This window comes from Salvelinus namaycush, chromosome 38, assembly GCF_016432855.1.
Source record: "Salvelinus namaycush isolate Seneca chromosome 38, SaNama_1.0, whole genome shotgun sequence".
Lineage (NCBI taxonomy): Eukaryota > Metazoa > Chordata > Actinopteri > Salmoniformes > Salmonidae > Salvelinus > Salvelinus namaycush.
Window position 1 is genome coordinate 12,615,213 of NC_052344.1, and position 18,307 is coordinate 12,633,519.

General features: G+C 46.0%; 1 protein-coding gene across 1 annotated transcript in view; it reads right to left on the reverse strand.

Moving 5' to 3' along the window:
* Positions 1 to 16,073: 16,073 nt before the first annotated feature.
* The window catches only part of LOC120031839 (ankyrin repeat and sterile alpha motif domain-containing protein 1B-like), a 231,310-nt gene continuing 229,076 nt past the window's right edge, over positions 16,074 to 18,307 (reverse strand). Inside the window, exon 22 of the mRNA XM_038977659.1 lies at positions 16,074 to 18,307. This exon is cut by the window's right edge and continues 452 nt beyond it. The gene's annotated coding sequence lies outside the window, so the exon portion shown is untranslated.

The following is an 18,307-nucleotide window of genomic DNA, read 5'->3' on the forward strand; positions in this document are numbered from 1 at the left end:
AGAGAATTGGATGTTCATTTCTCTACCATAAGCCGCCTCCAACATTGTTTTAGAGAATTTGGAAGTACGTCCATCCGGCATCACAACCACAGACCACGTATAACCATGCCAGCCCAGGACCTTCACATCCGACTTCTTCACCTGCGGGATCATCTGAGACCAGCCACCCGGACAGCTGATGAAGCTGTGGGTTTGCACAATTGAATAATTTCTGCACAAACTGTCAGAAACCGTCTCAAGAAAGCTCATCTGTGTGCTCATCGTTCTCACCAGGGTCTTGACCTGACTGAAGTTCGGTGTCGTAACTGACTTCAGTGGGCAAAGGCTCACCTTCGATGGTCACTGGCACGCTGGAGAAGTGTGCTCTTCACGGATGAACAGTTTCCACTGTACCGGGCAGATGGCAGCGTGTATGGCGTTGTGTGGCCGAGCGGTTTGCTGATGTCAACGTTGTGAACAGAGTGCTCCATGGTAGTGGTGGGGTTATGGTATGGGCAGGCATAAGCTACGGATAACGAACACAATTGCGTTTTATCGATGGCAATTTGAATGCACAAAGAGACCGTAACGAGATCCTGAGGCCCATTGTCGTGCCATTAATCACCCGCCATCACCTCATGTTTCAGTATGATAATGCACGGCCCCACATCGCAAGGATCTGTACACAATAACTGGAAGCTGAAAATGTCCCAGTTCTTCCATACTCACCAGACATGTCACCCATGATGCATGTTTGGGATGCTCTGGATCAACGTGTACGACAGCGTGTTCCAGTTCCCGCCAATATCCAGCAACTTTGCACAGCTATTAAGAGGAGTGGGACAACATTCCACAGGCCACAATTAACAGCCTGATCAACTCTATGTGAAGGAGATGTGTTATGCTGCATGAGGCAAATGGTGGTCCCACCAGATACTGACTGGTTTTCTGATCCACGCCCCTACCATTTTTTTTAAGGTATCTGTGACCAACAGATGCACATCTGTATTCCCAGTCATGTGAAATCCATAGATTAGGGTCTAATTAATTTATTTCAATTGACTGATTTCATTACATAAACTTTAACTCGGTAAAATCTTTGAAATTGTTGCATGTTGATGTTTGTGTTTAATGGATAAGAGAAGTTAGATCTGAAGCAGTTTGAACGAAAAAAGCAAAAGCAAAAAAAACAAACTACGATGATGATGTGTAGACTAGACATATAAAGTGTGTGTGTGTGTGTCAGCGTGACAGAGAGGAGATGCTGCTGACTGTAGAGGCTGCATGGCTGTCAGTGTTAGCTCCTCCAGGGAGGGAGTGCTGGGTTAGCTAGCTGCTGACACAACGTTGGTCACGCTCCGTCTGCTCCTGACACATCCTTCTGACAGACCGCTGGTGGGGCCGACAAGCCCAACATACCACGCTGCCTGTCTCCTTATACCACGCTTCCTGTCTCCTTATCTCACTCTGCCTGTCTCCTTATACCACGCCGCCTGTCTCCTAATACCACTCTGCCTGTCTCCTTATCCCACGCTGCCTGTCTCCTTATCCCACGCTGCCTGTCTCCTTATCCCACGCTGCCTGTCTCCTTATCCCACGCTGCCTGTCTCCTTATCCCACGCTGCCTGTCTCCTTATCCCACGCTGCCTGTCTCCTTATCCCACGCTGCCTGTCTCCTTATCCCACGCTGCCTGTCTCCTTATCCCACTCTGCCTGTCTCCTTATCCCACGCTGCCTGTCTCCTTATACCACTCTGCCTGTCTCCTTATACCACTCTGCCTGTCTCCTTATCCCACGCTGCCTGTCTCCTTATCCCACGCTGCCTGTCTCCTTATCCCACGCTGCCTGTCTCCTTATCCCACGCTGCCTGTCTCCTTATCCCACTCTGCCTGTCTCCTTATCCCATGCTGCCTGTCTCCTTATCCCACTCTGCCTGTCTCCTTATCCCATGCTGCCTGTCTCCTTATACCACGCTGCCCGTCTCCTTACACCGTGCTGCCCGTCTCCTTATACCACGCTGCCTGTCTCCTTATACTACGCTACCTGTCTCCTTATACCACGCTGCCTGTCTCACCATGCTTCCTCTCTCTCTCTGTATCCCTCTGTGTGTCAAAGCCCAACCTGTAAAGGCTGTGGATCTGGGAATGATTATGATGGTTGATGGATACTGATGGTTGAAGTTGAAACCTAGAACCACTGAATTCATATTTCGTCTGGATTGAACAACCAAAGCCCACTTTCAATTGGTTTGTTTGGACATTGTTAAAATGGAGAGGGTCTCATGAGAGTTTGTACCACCTTGTGGAGGTGTGTGTGTGTGTGTGTGTGTGTGTGTGTGTGTGTGTGTGTGTTAGATCTACTTCTGTGTCTGTATTCAAATCCCTTCGTCCTGGGACCAGTGTGAAGTTCTCCAGTCTTTGTCAGTATCCTCAGTAAAAAGTCTTTTCACTCATTTTAATGAATCATTGTCTCTGGTTGAGTTAATTAAAACCAGCTGAAAGGCTTTGCATTCGCTCACAGAAGGAAACTGACGCTGGGTCTTTAAGGGCTAAGAGACTTGACAAAGGTCTTACTCATTAGGCACCAAAGCAAGAAGCCATACTGAAACAGGGAGGGACTATCTGAACTTCAATAGAAACGCTCATTTTCATTTTCCGTTGCGAAACGTTTTGCTACGATGTGCTATAATGAATGCGATCCAGAGCTATACGTCCCATCTCAAACATAGGTCATTAATTTTTCTGGTTTACTGGCCTAGTTAGCTTAGTTAGCGTTCACAATGATGGATCTAGGTCTTGGCTAATACTTCAGGCACATTTCTAGACCTCCCTAGTTCCAGTGTAAAAGTGGAAGGCCCCAACTGGAGACTTGTTTTCCCAGAAGCCTTTGGGAGGGCTGGGCTGGAAGATTTCATTCAAGACATGTGAACCCCCTGGGTTCTGTCTGCGCAATACTTTAATTATGATGGATCTAGTTCTTGGCTAATGCATCAGGCACATTCTTAGACCTCCCTAGTTGTTTTCCCAGAAACCTTTGGGAGGGCAGTCTTCTGTCTCCTCTCTGCTGCCTGCTGTCTCCTGCTTCCTCTCTGCTACCTGCTGTCTCCCGTTTCCTCTCTGCTACCTGCTGTCTCCTGTTTCCTCTCTGCTGCCTGCTGTCTCCTGTCTCCTCTGTGTTGTCTCCTGTCTCCTCTGTGCTCTCTGCTGTCTCCTGTCTCCTCTCTGCGGTCTGCTGTCTCCTCTCTGCGGTCTGTTGTCTCCTGTTTCCTCTCTGCTGCCTGCTGTCTCCTCTGTGTTGTCTCCTGTCTCCTCTGTGTTGTATCCTGTCTCCTCGGCTGCCTGCTGTCTCCTGTCTCCTCTGTGTTGTCTCCTGTCTCCTCTGCTGCCTGCTGTCTCCTGTCTCCTCTGTGCTCTCTGTGGTCTCCTGTCTCCTCTCTGCGGTGTGCTGTCTCCTCTCTGCGGTCTGTTGTCTCCTCTCTGCGGTCTCCTGTCTCCTCTCTGCGGTCTGCTGTCTCCTCTACTGTCTCCTGTCTCCTCTGTGCTGTCTCCTGTCTCCTCTGTGCTGTCTCCTGTCTCCTCTGCTGCCTGCTGTCTCCTGTCTCCTCTGTGCTCTCTGTGGTCTCCTGTCTCCTCTCTGCGGTGTGCTGTCTCCTCTCTGTGGTCTGTTGTCTCCTCTCTGCGATCTCCTGTCTCCTCTCTGCGGTCTCCTGTCTCCTCTGTGCTGTCTCCTGTCTCCTCTGTGCTGCCTGCTGTCTCCTGTCTCCTCTGTGCTGTCTCCTGTCTCCTCTGTGCTGTCTCCTGTCTCCTCTCTGCTGTCTCCTGTCTCCTCTGTGCTGTCTCCTGTCTCCTCTCTGCTGCCTGCTATCTCCTTTACTGTCTCCTGTCTCCTCTGTGCTGTCTCCTGTCTCCTCTGTGCTGTCTCCTGTCTCCTCTCTGCTGCCTGCTGTCTCCTGTCTCCTGTCTCCTCTGTGCTGTCTCCTGTCTCCTCTCTGCTGCCTGCTATCTCCTTTACTGTCTCCTGTCTCCTCTGTGCTGTCTCCTGTCTCCTCTCTGCTGCCTGCTGTCTCCTCTACTGTCTCCTGTCTGCTGTCTCCTGTCTCCTCTCTGCGGTCTCCTGTCTCCTCTCTGCTGCCTGCTGTCTCCTCTACTGTCTCCTCTCTGTGGTCTCCTGTCTCCTCTATGCTGCCTGCTGTCTCCTCTACTGTCTCCTGTCTGCTGTCTCCTGTCTCCTCTCTGTGGTCTCCTGTCTCCTCTCTGCTGCCTGCTGTCTCCTCTACTGTCTCCTCTCTGCGGTCTCCTGTCTCCTCTATGCTGCCTGCTGTCTCCTCTACTGTCTCCTGTCTCCTCTCTGCTGCCTGCTGTCTCCTCTACTGTCTCCTCTCTGCGGTCTCCTGTCTCCTCTATGCTGCCTGCTGTCTCCTCTACTGTCTCCTGTCTCCTCTCTGCTGCCTGCTGTCTCCTCTACCTTCTCCTGTCTGCTGTCTCCTCTCTGCGGTCTCCTGTCTCCTCTCTGCTGCCTGCTGTCTCCTCTACTGTCTCCTTTCTGCGGTCTCCTGTCTCCTCTATGCTGCCTACTGTCTCCTCTCTGCGGTCTCCTGTCTCCTCTCTGCTGCCTGCTGGCTCCTCTATTGTCTCCTGTCTGCTGTCTGTCTGCTCAATACTTTAATTTTCTTTTCTGTTTTCTTTTCTTTCTTTTCATTATCTTCCCTCATGCATTTTTCAAGTGTTTTATATTTTTCAGCCACACACACACACACACATACACATACACATACATACACACGCACACACACATAGGGTGCTGGGGGGACGGTGAACTGTAGGTTATGCAATATTGATTGGTTCCTCCACCATTGAGACCTCTGGCCAAGCAGGGCAGCTGTCTGTCATACTTATCATGCATAGGGAGTGTGAGTGAGTGCATCTATATACTGTATGTGTTGTGAAAAACAATGATGGCGTCAGTTTGTGTGTGTAACAGTGACGTGTATATGGCCCCGGGGTTGTAGATTTCACTGTCTGGCACTGTGGCTGTGTTACCTGACTTACACTCCCCCCTCCACTGACCCTGCCAGGAAAGTGGTTCCTGCCACATTGGAGCACAGTCGCCACATTAACCCTCTCCCACCTGCTGACCACTGCTTCCTGTCAGACCTCTGAGCCCCTGCGCGTCCCCTTTCTCCCTCCCCTGACCTTGGTTGAACATTGGTTCCTGTCAGCTGTCCACGCTGCTGCCCTCCGCCTTTATTTCTCCCCCATGTCGAGCGAGGGATCGGGCTCCGGTCCAGACCGCGATCGCATGGGTCAACTTCCATTCCACTCCCTACCCCCTTCCCTTAGCCACCTAACCATTCACTCTGTGCGGATCTGAAGTAACCGGATAGGTGTATGTAATAAAGGGATATTATAGCCTAAATATAGTTAAGTAGATCTTGCTATCACATCCTACACAGTCCATTCAGATCTGTACACTTCGAAGGGGGTAGGAGACAAGGGAAGGTTGGTAGGGAGTATAGACTGAAATGAGAAGGGCCCAGAGAGAGCAGATGCTCCAGTCACTCGTGCCTCACCTGGTTGTAGCTAACCCAGCATGATGTCAGAGGCAATAACACACAAAGTGGACCTACAGATCAGGGTTATAGAGGGGGGCGGGGCAAGCTGATATGTCTGCCCCCTCCACCAATCTGGTTGTAGTGGAGTGGGTTCTAACTGGCTGTGGAGGAAAGGGACCCCTAGCCCCCAGCCTTTACCCCCTAAATATGTGAACACAATGCCACGGATTGGCCAGTGCACACACCTGCCTGACCAGGTCTCAATCAATTGGTGATTGATCACTTATCTTGCAGCTTTCACGTGGGTGAAAGGACACCACAAAAACCCTAGTCATAGACTGTTCTCTCTGCTACCGCACGGCAAACGGTACCGGCATGCCAAGTCTAGGTCCATGAGGCTTCTTAACAGCTTCTAATCAAATGGCTACTCGACTATTTGCATTGCCCCCTCTTTTATGCACTGCTACTCTCTGTTATTATCTATGCATAGTCACTTTAATAACTCTACCTACATGTACATATTACCTCAATTACCTCGACTGACTCTGTACCGGTACCCCCTGTATATAGCCTCCACATTGACTCTGTACCGGTACCCCCTGTATATAGCCTCGCTATTGTTATTTTACTGCTGCTCTTTAGTTATTTGTTACTTTTATTTATTTTCATTTTTTAGGTATTTTTCTTAACTGCATTGTTGGTAGGGGCTTGTAAGTAAGCATTTCACGGTAAGGTCTACAGCTGTTGTATCCGGCACGTGACAAATAACAGTTTGATTTGATGGCTTTCCAAACAGAGAAGAAAAGTAAGGATATGTGTGAGAATACAGGGATAAGGCTTTTTATCTGGCTAGTGGTGGATGAATCTCTCCCCCTGTCCAGGTGGATTCTGGGATGTTAATCCTCGCAGCTAGCAGCACAGTTTTGGCTGTGACACGACGGACGGAAGTTGAGGCTGCTTCTTCCAGATAATACCTACACACACACAAACACACAAATACACACGCACACAAACACACACACACACAAACACACACGCACGCACACAAACCAGAACAACCTGTCTCTTAATCTGTTTTGTACCCAAGAATAAGATTTGTCTAATCGTGACTGGTAAAGTAGAAGCCACAAAATTCAACACAAGCTTTAAAGCCCTATTTTCAGATTGACAGTCGGCCGCTTTTTTTAGTGTTATGACCTAGATATGGCACGTTGTGTTGCTACGGTGATCTGATTATAAGGTTGGGGCTGTGAGTGAATGTTTGCTTCTGTAAATCTCTTTAAGAGTTTAACAGTTTTTGTATATTTTCTTTCTGTCCAGCCACATCTCAAGCCCATAGATTTAATATGACTCATACATCACATTATGTTAGCAAGTAAAGTCCTCTAAAGCTAGTAGAAGGATTTTTATAATGCAGATCCTGCTTTTGCCCCGCTAGATAGGAATTGCTTGCTCTTTGGGGTTTTAGGCTGGGTTGCTGTATAAGCACTTTGTGACATCTGCTGAAGTAAAAATACAATAAATACATTTGAATGTACAAAGTGGAATGGGGAACTCCCTCAATCATCTCCAATTTGAATAGATTGAGTTAGACATGCTATGAAAATGCAGTGTAAATTGTCATAAGTTATCTCAGAGGAGATACTTGGTTTGTCTCATTGGAAGGAAGGGTCTCACCATGTGTCTGTTTTTTTTATCCAACCCCCCCCCCGATATATTCACACACACACACACATTAGGTTGGCGAGGCTGGAGCAGAGGGCAGGCCGAGGGTAGTGCCCAATGAGCAGTTTAGGGGCCTATGTTCCTTGCTCAAGGGAAAAGTGTGGGAAATGATATCATCAATATGATATGAGATATACATATAGGCTAGCCTACTATACGACTATGAGTTAGAGGTTGAGGTGTCTAAATGGGTTTCCACTTTGTGTCATTTGTAGACAAAAGACATAAGAGTGTGTGTTTTAACACATTTGTGAGGAAAAGAAAGCAGGGTATACTTGCATGATCTCTCTGGCACCATTTAACATAATGTTCCCTGTCTGCCACCAGTAGTGCTTCTGCTGCTCAACTCAAACTTAGTGTGACACATTCAGAGCAGTGTGATTGCTCTGGAGAGAAGTTGCCCCTAACCACAGATCTAGGATCAGATTAAATAACTCCCAATCTGAACCTTAACCATCAGAGGGTTGAAGTATCCTCTGACACTGGGTCAGATTAACTAACTCCCAATCTGAACCTTAACCATTAGAGGGATGAAGAATCATCTGACACTAGGTGAGATTAACTAACTCCCAATCTGAACCTTAACCATCAGAGGGTTGAAGTATCCTCTGACACTGGGTCAGATTAACTAACTCCCAATCTGAACCTTAACCATTAGAGGGATGAAGAATCATCTGACACTAGGTGAGATTAACTAACTCCCAATCTGAACCTTAACCATCAGAGGGTTGAAGTATCCTCTGACACTGGGTCAGATTAACTAACTCCCAATCTGAACCTTAACCATTAGAGGGATGAAGAATCATCTAACACTAGGTCAGATTAACAAACTCCCAATCTGAACCTTAACCATTAGAGGGATGAAGAATCATCTGACACTAGGTCAGATTAACAAACTCCCAATCTGAACCAACCATTAGAGGGTTGAAGTATCCTCTGACACTGGGTCAGTGATTGGCGGCAGAGCTGAAATCTGTTTCCCTGTTGGTTTTGTAATATGTGTGATGTGATTTGTTTATAATGTGTCATGTTTCGAGCGGTGTGATTTTCAGGGTCTTTCTTGGACTTCATTTTAATGTCAAATGTTTGTTAGTCATTTTGGGGGGGGATGAATTATTCATTTAACTTTCATGACTTCAAAGCTGGATTTGATCCACAACCTTTTTCCAAGTGTGCTGAGAGATCCACTACCCACTTACTTTGACCACACAGCATCCTTTCAACCTCCAATGCAATAGGGTCTCTCACCCAACATGTTGCATCATGACCTGTATTCCTATACTGGAAATCTACTCTTCATTCGGCCACTGCTATAGTAGTCTACTGCTACATATAACTAGTAGTGAGTCCATGCTTACGATACAAGTTTAGTACTAACTTAACTTCATGCTGTTGATTCTCCCTCTTATTAAATGCACTTTTGAAGTCCCTGTAGGTAAGAACGAATGCCATGAATTTCAAGTGTGGATCAGTAGAATGTAAATGGAACTATAAGTCCAAACTATTTTTGCTGTCTTACAGTGTCACGGGAGATATAAGCAGCTTCGTCTGCTGTGGTCTTTCCTCTCTAATGTGACTGTTGAGGAGTACAGAACAGCTTCTTGCAATACTAATCCGACTGGGCTTAGAGATCTGTCATAGCAGGTCTAGTCTGCTGAAGCCCTTATGAGGGTGGTGTCAGTATTAGTTCTCTATAGTTACATGTTCCTCTACTTCCTGAATTGGTGTGTTGAGCGTTACTAAGTGCCTGGCTGTCTCTGTATTCAAACCACACAATTGTTTGGCAAGGCAACGCCATCTTGACCAATACAGAAACAGACTTACACCCAAGCTCACATGACCTTAAGCAGGTAGAACACATAGGTGTATCTCTATGGATGTACCATTGCTGTGATTTCTGGACCCCGGTGTCAACCATGGGGCCACGTTCCAACTCTAGGTTGGAGGCCTTGCTTTGGCACAATCCTAGGCGCTGGTTTGATTATGTAAAGCCAGAGAGCGTGTTCTTGTCTTAGCCAGGACTCTGAAGCCCCGGAGGCAGACAGGCAGGTCAGGGTCATTTCCTGGGGGCAGAAGGATGACATCAGGCCAGAGAGAGAGGGATGAATTTGTTATGTTTTTTGGCCTGTTCTGTTCTGGCCCACCTCAGTGTATCCCCTCTACCCTCTGAAAGAGTGGCTGGCTGCCAGATTGTGTACAGTGTGTGTGTCTGTGCCGGTCTGTGCGTGGGTGTATGCCAGGCAGCACCATCCTGCGAGGACTTGGCACACTCATCACAGTCAGAGCAGGTCCAGTCTGAACAGGTCACACAACACCCAGCTCCAGACACGTTGTAATGTCAGGTGCACCAGTACAGTGAAATGTCTTTCTTGCAGCTCGAACCCCAACAATGCAGTAATCAATAACAATGTTTTACTAAAAATCAATGATGATGAATCCATAACAATGTTTTACTAAAAATAACAAGGTAGAACAAAAACACATGAGATATAAGACAAGCTGTGAGCGTGTTTAATTCTAATTCCACTAATTGTGAGGTAATATGAATGCAGTACTTGTGTGCCTGTGTATGTGTATGTGCACGGGCGTGTGTGTGTTCCTCCGCATTTTATTGTTTGTTAATTACAATATACTACTGTGTGTAGCTGCAAATAGCAGGTGCTGTTGATGACTCAGTGAAAACATGTTTTGGACTGTGTTCAGTCAGTAGTTTACCAAATGAAGCACATTGTTATTACGGGAAACACTTTGGCTGCCCTGACTGTCAATGTTGTCACATCTAATTCTCTCCTGTTCTCCCTCTCTACCTCCCCAGTACACAAAGCTCTACCACTGTATCCTTTGTGTGAATTAGTGGCGCCTTGCCAGGTTTGTAAATATGCTGGAAATGTTCCAGGGAATATACTGGAAATGGACACAGGATGTTGTGGTGGTGTTTTTCGGGAAGGTTAATTCGTTGGAAGAGGTCTGTAATTCGGCGAACCTCGTTTCCAGGTTTTAATGAATGAATGAATGCGAGATATCATTACATAACCGCATATCCTCAGCTGCCTCGTTTAGTCGTCGATGGCTGCCAGGTACACACGCCATCTGGGACGTTGGCCCTGTCGCACCGCCTATCAGAGGGAAGATATCCCTCTCTCCATCGCTCTGACTCTCTTTTTCAATAGCCTAAATACTGAATGTCTGTCTCTTGTCTTTTCCTGTCCTTCTCTTTCACCCTTCCAGATGTTCTACAGTAGATCTCTCTCCTTTTCTCCCTACATCTTTCTCTCTATCCCCATTTCACTCCCCTCACCGTCTCTCCTTTTCTCCCTACATCTCTCTCTCTATCCCCATCTCACTCCCCTCACCGTCTCTCCTTTTCTCCCTACATCTCTCTCTCTATCCCCATCTCACTCCCCTCACCGTCTCTCCTTTTCTCCCTACATCTCTCTCTCTATCCCCATCTCACTCCCCTCACCGTCTCTCCTTTTCTCCCTACATCTCTCTCTCTATCCCCATCTCACTCCCCTAACCGTCTCTCCTTTTCTCCCTACATCTCTCTCTCTATCCCCATCTCACTCCCCTCACCGTCTCTCCTTTTCTCCCTACATCTCTCTCTCTATCCCCATTTCACTCCCCTCACCGTCTCTCCTTTTCTCCCTACATCTCTCTCTCTATCCCCATCTCACTCCCCTCACCGTCTCTCCTTTTCTCCCTACATCTCTATCTCTATCCCCATCTCACTCCCCTCACCGTCTCTCCTTTTCTCCCTACATCTCTCTCTCTATCCCCATCTCACTCCCCTCACCGTCTCTCCTTTTCTCCCTACATCTCTCTCTATCCCCATCTCACTCCCCTCACCGTCTCTCCTTTTCTCCCTACATCTCTCTCTCTATCCCCATCTCACTCCCCTCACCGTCTCTCCTTTTCTCCCTACATCTCTCTATCCCCATCTCACTCCCCTCACCGTCTCTCCTTTTCTCCCTACATCTCTCTCTCTATCCCCATCTCACTCCCCTCACCGTCTCTCCTTTTCTCCCTACATCTCTCTCTCTATCCCCATCTCACTCCCCTCACCGTCTCTCCTTTTCTCCCTACATCTCTCTCTCTATCCCCATCTCACTCCCCTCACCGTCTCTCCTTTTCTCCCTACATCTCTCTCTCTATCCCCATCTCACTCCCCTCACCGTCTCTCCTTTTCTCCCTACATCTCTCTCTCTATCCCCATCTCACTCCCCTCACCGTCTCTCCTTTTCTCCCTACATCTCTCTCTCTATCCCCATCTCACTCCCCTCACCGTCTCTCCTTTTCTCCCTACATCTCTCTCTATCCCCATCTCACTCCCCTCACCGTCTCTCCTTTTCTCCCTACATCTCTCTCTCTATCCCCATCTCACTCCCCTCACCGTCTCTCCTTTTCTCCCTACATCTCTCTCTCTATCCCCATCTCACTCCCCTCACCGTCTCTCCTTTTCTCCCTACATCTCTCTCTATCCCCATCTCACTCCCCTCACCGTCTCTCCTTTTCTCCCTACATCTCTCTCTCTATCCCCATCTCACTCCCCTCACCGTCTCTCCTTTTCTCCCTACATCTCTCTCTCTATCCCCATCTCACTCCCCTCACCGTCTCTCCTTTTCTCCCTACATCTCTCTCTCTATCCCCATCTCACTCCCCTCACCGTCTCTCCTTTTTCTCAGTAATGTCTTTGTGAACACACATTCTGTAGTAATGTCTCTTACACAAAACTAGCGCAGACAGCAAAGTGCAGTCAGTGAGAGAGAACCCTCTCCCCTCCCTATGCTTCCTCCAGAGATGTAGATAAATATTTCACACACTATGCCACTCTCCACCCTGCCCATAATATCTTCCCCCATCTGAGGTAAGAGAAGCCAGCTACTGCCCACCATGCTTCCAAGTCTCAGTGTACAATGTTTATTCACAAGCGTTTCAGGAGACAGAATCGACGATAAACACAGAAAGTGATGAAGCCAGAAGCTATATAGCCGCTATCCTTGACTTCTTCCTACCATATTACTGTACCCAGAATGACCCAGTATCTATCTCAATTGACTGCAGATTGTTGATGTCCAATCGACAGCAGGAGAATCACAGAATCGACACTAACCACAGAAGCCAGTCTATAGCCCCAATCGTTGCCCTTGGTCTCTTGCAGTATGGACCCATATACCTTACCCAGAATGGCCCAGTAGCTATCTCAATTGAGTGCAGATTGTTGGTACCGCAGGTACCGTTGGTACTGCAGGATGTGGCCGACTCATTGCAGGGGTTTATGGTGTGGAACGAACCCTCACTCTGCCTTTGAACAGCTTGCTGTAAATGTTGATGGCCTTGGTTTTATGGGTCTCTAGCGCAAGCCTGCTGCTTCTGGGGGAGTTTGTGGTCTGAGTCTGGGTTTCTGGGGTAGTTGGTGGTCTGAGTCTGGGTTTCTGGGGGAGTTGGTGATCTGGGTTTCTGGGGGAGTTGGTGGTCTGAGTCTGGGTTTCTGGGGGAGTTGGTGATCTGGGTTTCTGGGGGAGTTGGTGGTTTGAGTCTGGGTTTCTGGGGGAGTTGGTGGTTTGAGTCTGGGTTTCTGGGGGAGTTGGTGGTCTGAGTCTGGGTTTCTGGGGGAGTTGGTGGTTTGAGTCTGGGTTTCTGGGGGAGTTGGTGGTTTGAGTCTGGGGGAGTTGGTGGTTTGAGTCTGGGTTTCTGGGGGAGTTGGTGGTCTGAGTCTGGGTTTCTGGGGGAGTTGGTGGTTTGAGTCTGGGGGAGTTGGTGGTTTGAGTCTGGGTTTGTGGGGGAGTTGGTGGTTTGAGTCTGGGGGAGTTGGTGGTTTGAGTCTGGGGGAGTTGGTGGTTTGAGTCTGGGTTTCTGGGGGAGTTGATGGTTTGAGTCTGGGTTTCTGGGGGAGTTGGTGGTCTGAGTCTGGGTTTCTGGGGGAGTTGGTGGTTTGGGTTTCTGGGGGAGTTGGTGGTCTGAGTCTGGGTTTCTGGGGGAGTTGGTGGTCTGGGTTTCTGGGGGAGTTGGTGATCTGGGTTTCTGGGGGAGTTGGTGGTCTGAGTCTGGGTTTCTGGGGGAGTTGGTGGTCTGGGTTGGTGGTCTGAGTCTGGGTTTCTGGGGGAGTTGGTGATCTGGGTTTCTGGGGGAGTTGGTGGTCTGAGTCCGGGTTTCTTGTGGAAAGTCCTATGACAAATGTATGTGTAAAATCCGCCATACAAAGACACTTTGATTGATGCAGGTGTTTAATTGCTTTGAGGGTGTACATTGTGATTACGACACACTTCAGATGAGAGAACACTGTATGCTGACTGTGTCTCTCACTGTTACTGTAGATCAGCCGGACCGTCTCTCCTCTTTTATTTATTGTATTTGTGTGATTAGATACATATTCACATGGCCTAGACTAGAGAAAGCTTTATGGCATGCACTCCAAAGCATCCTCCTTATCTTGAAACCTGCTGGCTTCTGGGGCCTGTTCAGGAGAGTGCAAAGTTAAAGCCTATCGTGTCGTTGTGTAACTCTTCCTTACCGTAGCTTTTAGACAATATCCATCCTTTCCTCGCCATACCGTCTGGTCATCCCAAACACCAACACTGACGAATTCAATTGCATAAATACAATCCCTCAGGTCATAGGCTTTAAAGTGTATTGTAGATAATAGTTTGTCAACCCCTGCATGGATGGACGTACTTCACCGGGAACACTTTACTTGACACCCAGTGTCATAACACATTATGACCTTGTCATAAGACTGTCATGACCCATATATTTACACCTGTTGTGACAAATATTGCGTTATTTTATGGCTGGTTATGACACCTACATAAGTGTCAAGAACTTTCCTTTTGTTTTAAAGTTTGTTTCTTAAATCCTTTGTTGTTGTAATGAATTCTTTACAGTCATGTTTTTTTCATCATAACTAACTTTCATGAAGCATTATGACCATCCTGTGTCACTTTAATTTTACCAAGAAAATATACTTTATGACACTGTCAAGAAGCATTATGACCATAATCATATAAGCCAGATAGGCCTATCACCTACCTGCCCTTATATCAGTCATCTGTCAAAAAGATGGTGTCTTGTCCTGCTTCTGCATTCATCCCAGTCATCAGCAGAGCATTGAGGTAGGTGCATGTCTGACAATCAATGTGTGCGCAATTACAATGATAATTAAAAAAATACATAACATATTGTTGACAAGTAGGCTATGGTGTAATGGAATGTTTTGCGGCATTTGACACTTATGTAGGTGTCAAAACCAGCCATAAAATAACGCAATATATGTCATGACATATTTAGATCTGTTCTGAGTGGTATAACCGGTTATGTCAGCTGTTATGACACTGGGTGTCAAGTAAAGTGTTTCCCCTTCAACTTTGTGTCTACACCAACAACCAAAATAATCAGAACTATTGGGGTGGGATCACATTCAAGAATGTTTGTTGCAGTCATGTTTTTCCCCAAGACAGCTCTCAGTTCAATAGTACAGTATGTCAAACCAGCTGCTCGGCCTGGAATCTTGTGATGGTATGTCCATTTAAACGCAGGCGATTGGGCTGAGGATATTTTATTCGATGAAATAGGATAAATGGTAAAGGATGGGTAATTCATCTGCAACAGTAAGCACATAACTAGTAACATCAAATTGCCTACAACATGGAATAGGACAAATAGGGCTGGAAACAGGAAACAGATGATAGACAAAATGTCAACCAGAAAGGTTATCAAATGAAAAAGTCAAACAAATGAAGAGGAGCACAGCACTTCCATTTCAAACACACATCCAGGTAAAGGAAAAACAGGCAGGTGAGGCCATTTTATGGAAGAGAGTGAGAAAGTTCCACCTTCTGTGGTGGACTGGAGACAGGAGGGAAGTGTATGGTGATTGGTTAAACGCAAGTCCATCAGGAAGTGTGCATCACATGGGTGCATCCATAAAGAGCCTATTAAATGGATAGAGGGGCTATGCCATAAACCCTCAAAGTTCCAGAATGTGGTGAAAATGGCAGCCACATGCGTCAGGGAGAAATCCAAACCAGTCTAATTGGAATGAATGGCAGAGGCATAATCCTGACTTTACTTATCCATGAAAATCTAATTAAGGCATGTGATATCAGTGTAATAAAATTGTCAACATAAAATATTGTCATTTAATTATACAGTTTATACAGGTTTATACCAATTCTCTATAAATAGCCTCTAAAATATATGTACACAGACCATACAACTTGTCTAAGTCCCATCATCAACTGATTCTAGCCAGTGTATGTATGGATGTGGATTGACTGCATCATTTGATTAGAATGTTGGCAAATTGGCAGTTCATTTGAAAAGTTTATGGAATCATTCCTTTAAAACTGGATGGCTAGCTAGCTAACCAAAAATACAGTGCAGATACATTTTTCAAATTCATTTTTTTTACACAATTACTTATTACAGCACTGGCAAACTATGGTTGACCTACTCCCTGACCAAAATGGCTGACCTTTATCCCATCATAAGAAGGTTCCCACCATTCTAGTTTTTTAAAAACAAATTATATGGGTGCATCTCAATTGTATTTCCTTGATTCGTCGTATCCTCTCTGCCTGTCTCCGTCTAAAAATTAATTGGAGAAGGGGAGGAACCTCAGACCTCCTCCAATGCCTTTTTTTAGGTGAAAGAGCCGACACGAGGAATCAATGAAATACAATTGAGACTCACACCCTGACAAAAATCAATACAAGTTGGAAAAATGAAGGAGTCAGATAAAACATGGGACAAATGAAAAAGGACATAATCTCAACCAGTACATTACAACCCAGTAAAGTATAGACCCAGAGACCAATGTTGATTAATGGTTGTACAAGTTGTGTTTATTCCATGTGATTTACAAGGATATAAATAATGACCAAAACGTACAAAATCTGTGTGCTGGAAGCCCAAGCCTATGTACATGAGTTAGTCAGCAGTGATGTCATCACCCCCTGTCCCAACCCTCCCCAATACAATCTCTAGAACCATAGATTTATTTTCAACTCTGACCTTTTCATTTTGGTACCTTGTTTCCAGTGCGATGTGCGGCAAATATTTTATTCCTTTATTTTTGTAAATGTTTTACTACATTACATGTATGAACAATGAGCTGGCAAAATATCTATGTACATTTAGAGAGGACTATGTATGCATCCAAGGAATACATAAACACTGTGGTAAAATATTATATCTGCTTGGAGTTATGAGTCTAGCCCCATGAGAAACAGATTGGTGTGTTGACCGGACACACCAATATACAAATAATACAAATAATAATAGCTATTATTATTAATCATAAGGAGAGGAGCCATCTGAAACATTCACTCTCAGTATAGAACTATTATGGTATTTTTTTAAAGGATGGCAATCATTCTCAAGCCCGGATTTTTTCATTTCAGCATATCATATAAAAATAATGTAACATTAAGACAAGAGTAGACAAGAATTACACAAGAATAATCATAAGGTAATATAATACTCTCATATGAAACATTTAAAACGTCCGGCATTAATATGAATATTTCTTTAATTGGGATGGATGGCGTTTTGCTCAGGTAGGCGGAGCCATCCTTTGTGATGCCACTTGGCACATGGCTCACCTGTTGCATGGTGGTCCGGCACGGCTAGTCCAATTCTATCCATATTATTGTATTATTGACCATTAAACAAGAGGAAAAGAGCCAACCAGAAGTCCTTTACCTCATCCCCATTCAAATACAGACATGCCCCAGTGGTGCGTTTGTGGACAGTTGTCCGTTACGGTCCAGACCTTGGGTGACCGTGGTAAAGAGTTCAAAGGTCAAGGTCCAATTGAATGCAGAACAGGGGCTAGAGTTGTAGTTGCTTCAATGAAAGTCTACATTCACATATCTGACTGACATCTGTTACTAAGCAGTCCCTTAACTCTCTCTGTGTGTGTGTGTGTGTGTGTGTGTGTGTGTGTGTGTGTGTGTGTGTGTGTGTGTGTGTGTGTGTGTGTGTGTACACAGATAGTCCATGGGTCCAATGTTTGTGGTTTGTGGGAAGATGTCCTTGTTTTGTAATCAACCTTAAACACCAAGTTCGTTAGAGAGTGTCCATGTTTGTAGTCCTTTGACACAGAGACAGAAGGGTCCACATTTGTAGTCCTTTTTGCATGGTGTGTGAGAGGGTCCATGTTTAAGGCTGGCTACATTCTTTGTATTCCACAGTAATAGACATGGGCGTCCGGCATTGCCCTGCGAATGAGATCACACCACTTATCCAGAGAGTCCCCAAACCCCGCCTCCTATCCACCGGCCCCGCCCCTCCCTCGTCACCAGTCAGTCCAAAATGGACTCCATGCGCCTCACAAGCCACAAGCTAAACCTTTTCAGCATTTCCCAACAAAACAAGTATAGAAACCTATTTTAAACAAATTCAATCTGGACACAGGTATAGCATGTGGTTTATAAACTATTCCTTCCTGTGTCAAATAAACAAACAACGCTTTGCCACTCAAAAAATTCTCAAAATATGTCTCAAAAAAATAATCTGCTGTAAAAATCAAAGACTGATATATGATCAAGACAGGAGTCTGTTGAACTAGCAACTTTTTTTCGTTAAGTAACATTTGCTACATCATCTCTCATAGCAGTCCATTATCCTCTCCAACTGGATGGAACTGATAAACAAATGTTCCCTCCACTTTCCTCTGGGTTGCCAGTACTGGACAACAAAATCCCCCAAAACATCAACACGCAAACCTAGTGCTGGAGAATTGGCTTTGCTCTAAAAAACAACAAAGACAAAAAGACTGTTAGGGGTGGGGTTCTTAGCAGCATAATGGTCTAGATATTCTCATTCAGCTTGTCGAAGGGGTGAAAAAAGAGAGAGAGACAAAAAAGAAAAGCGAGGAGCAGAGGAACAGCAGTAGGAAGAGGAAAAAATGAGATATAACCAAATGGTTCCACCCCCCAGTCAGGAAAACAAATAAGAGTGATTGACTGACCAACCAACTGGCTGCCTGACACATCGGAGGGGAGGGCTGACCATGGAAAATGTAAAAATAGAACTGACTGTTGCCCCCTACAG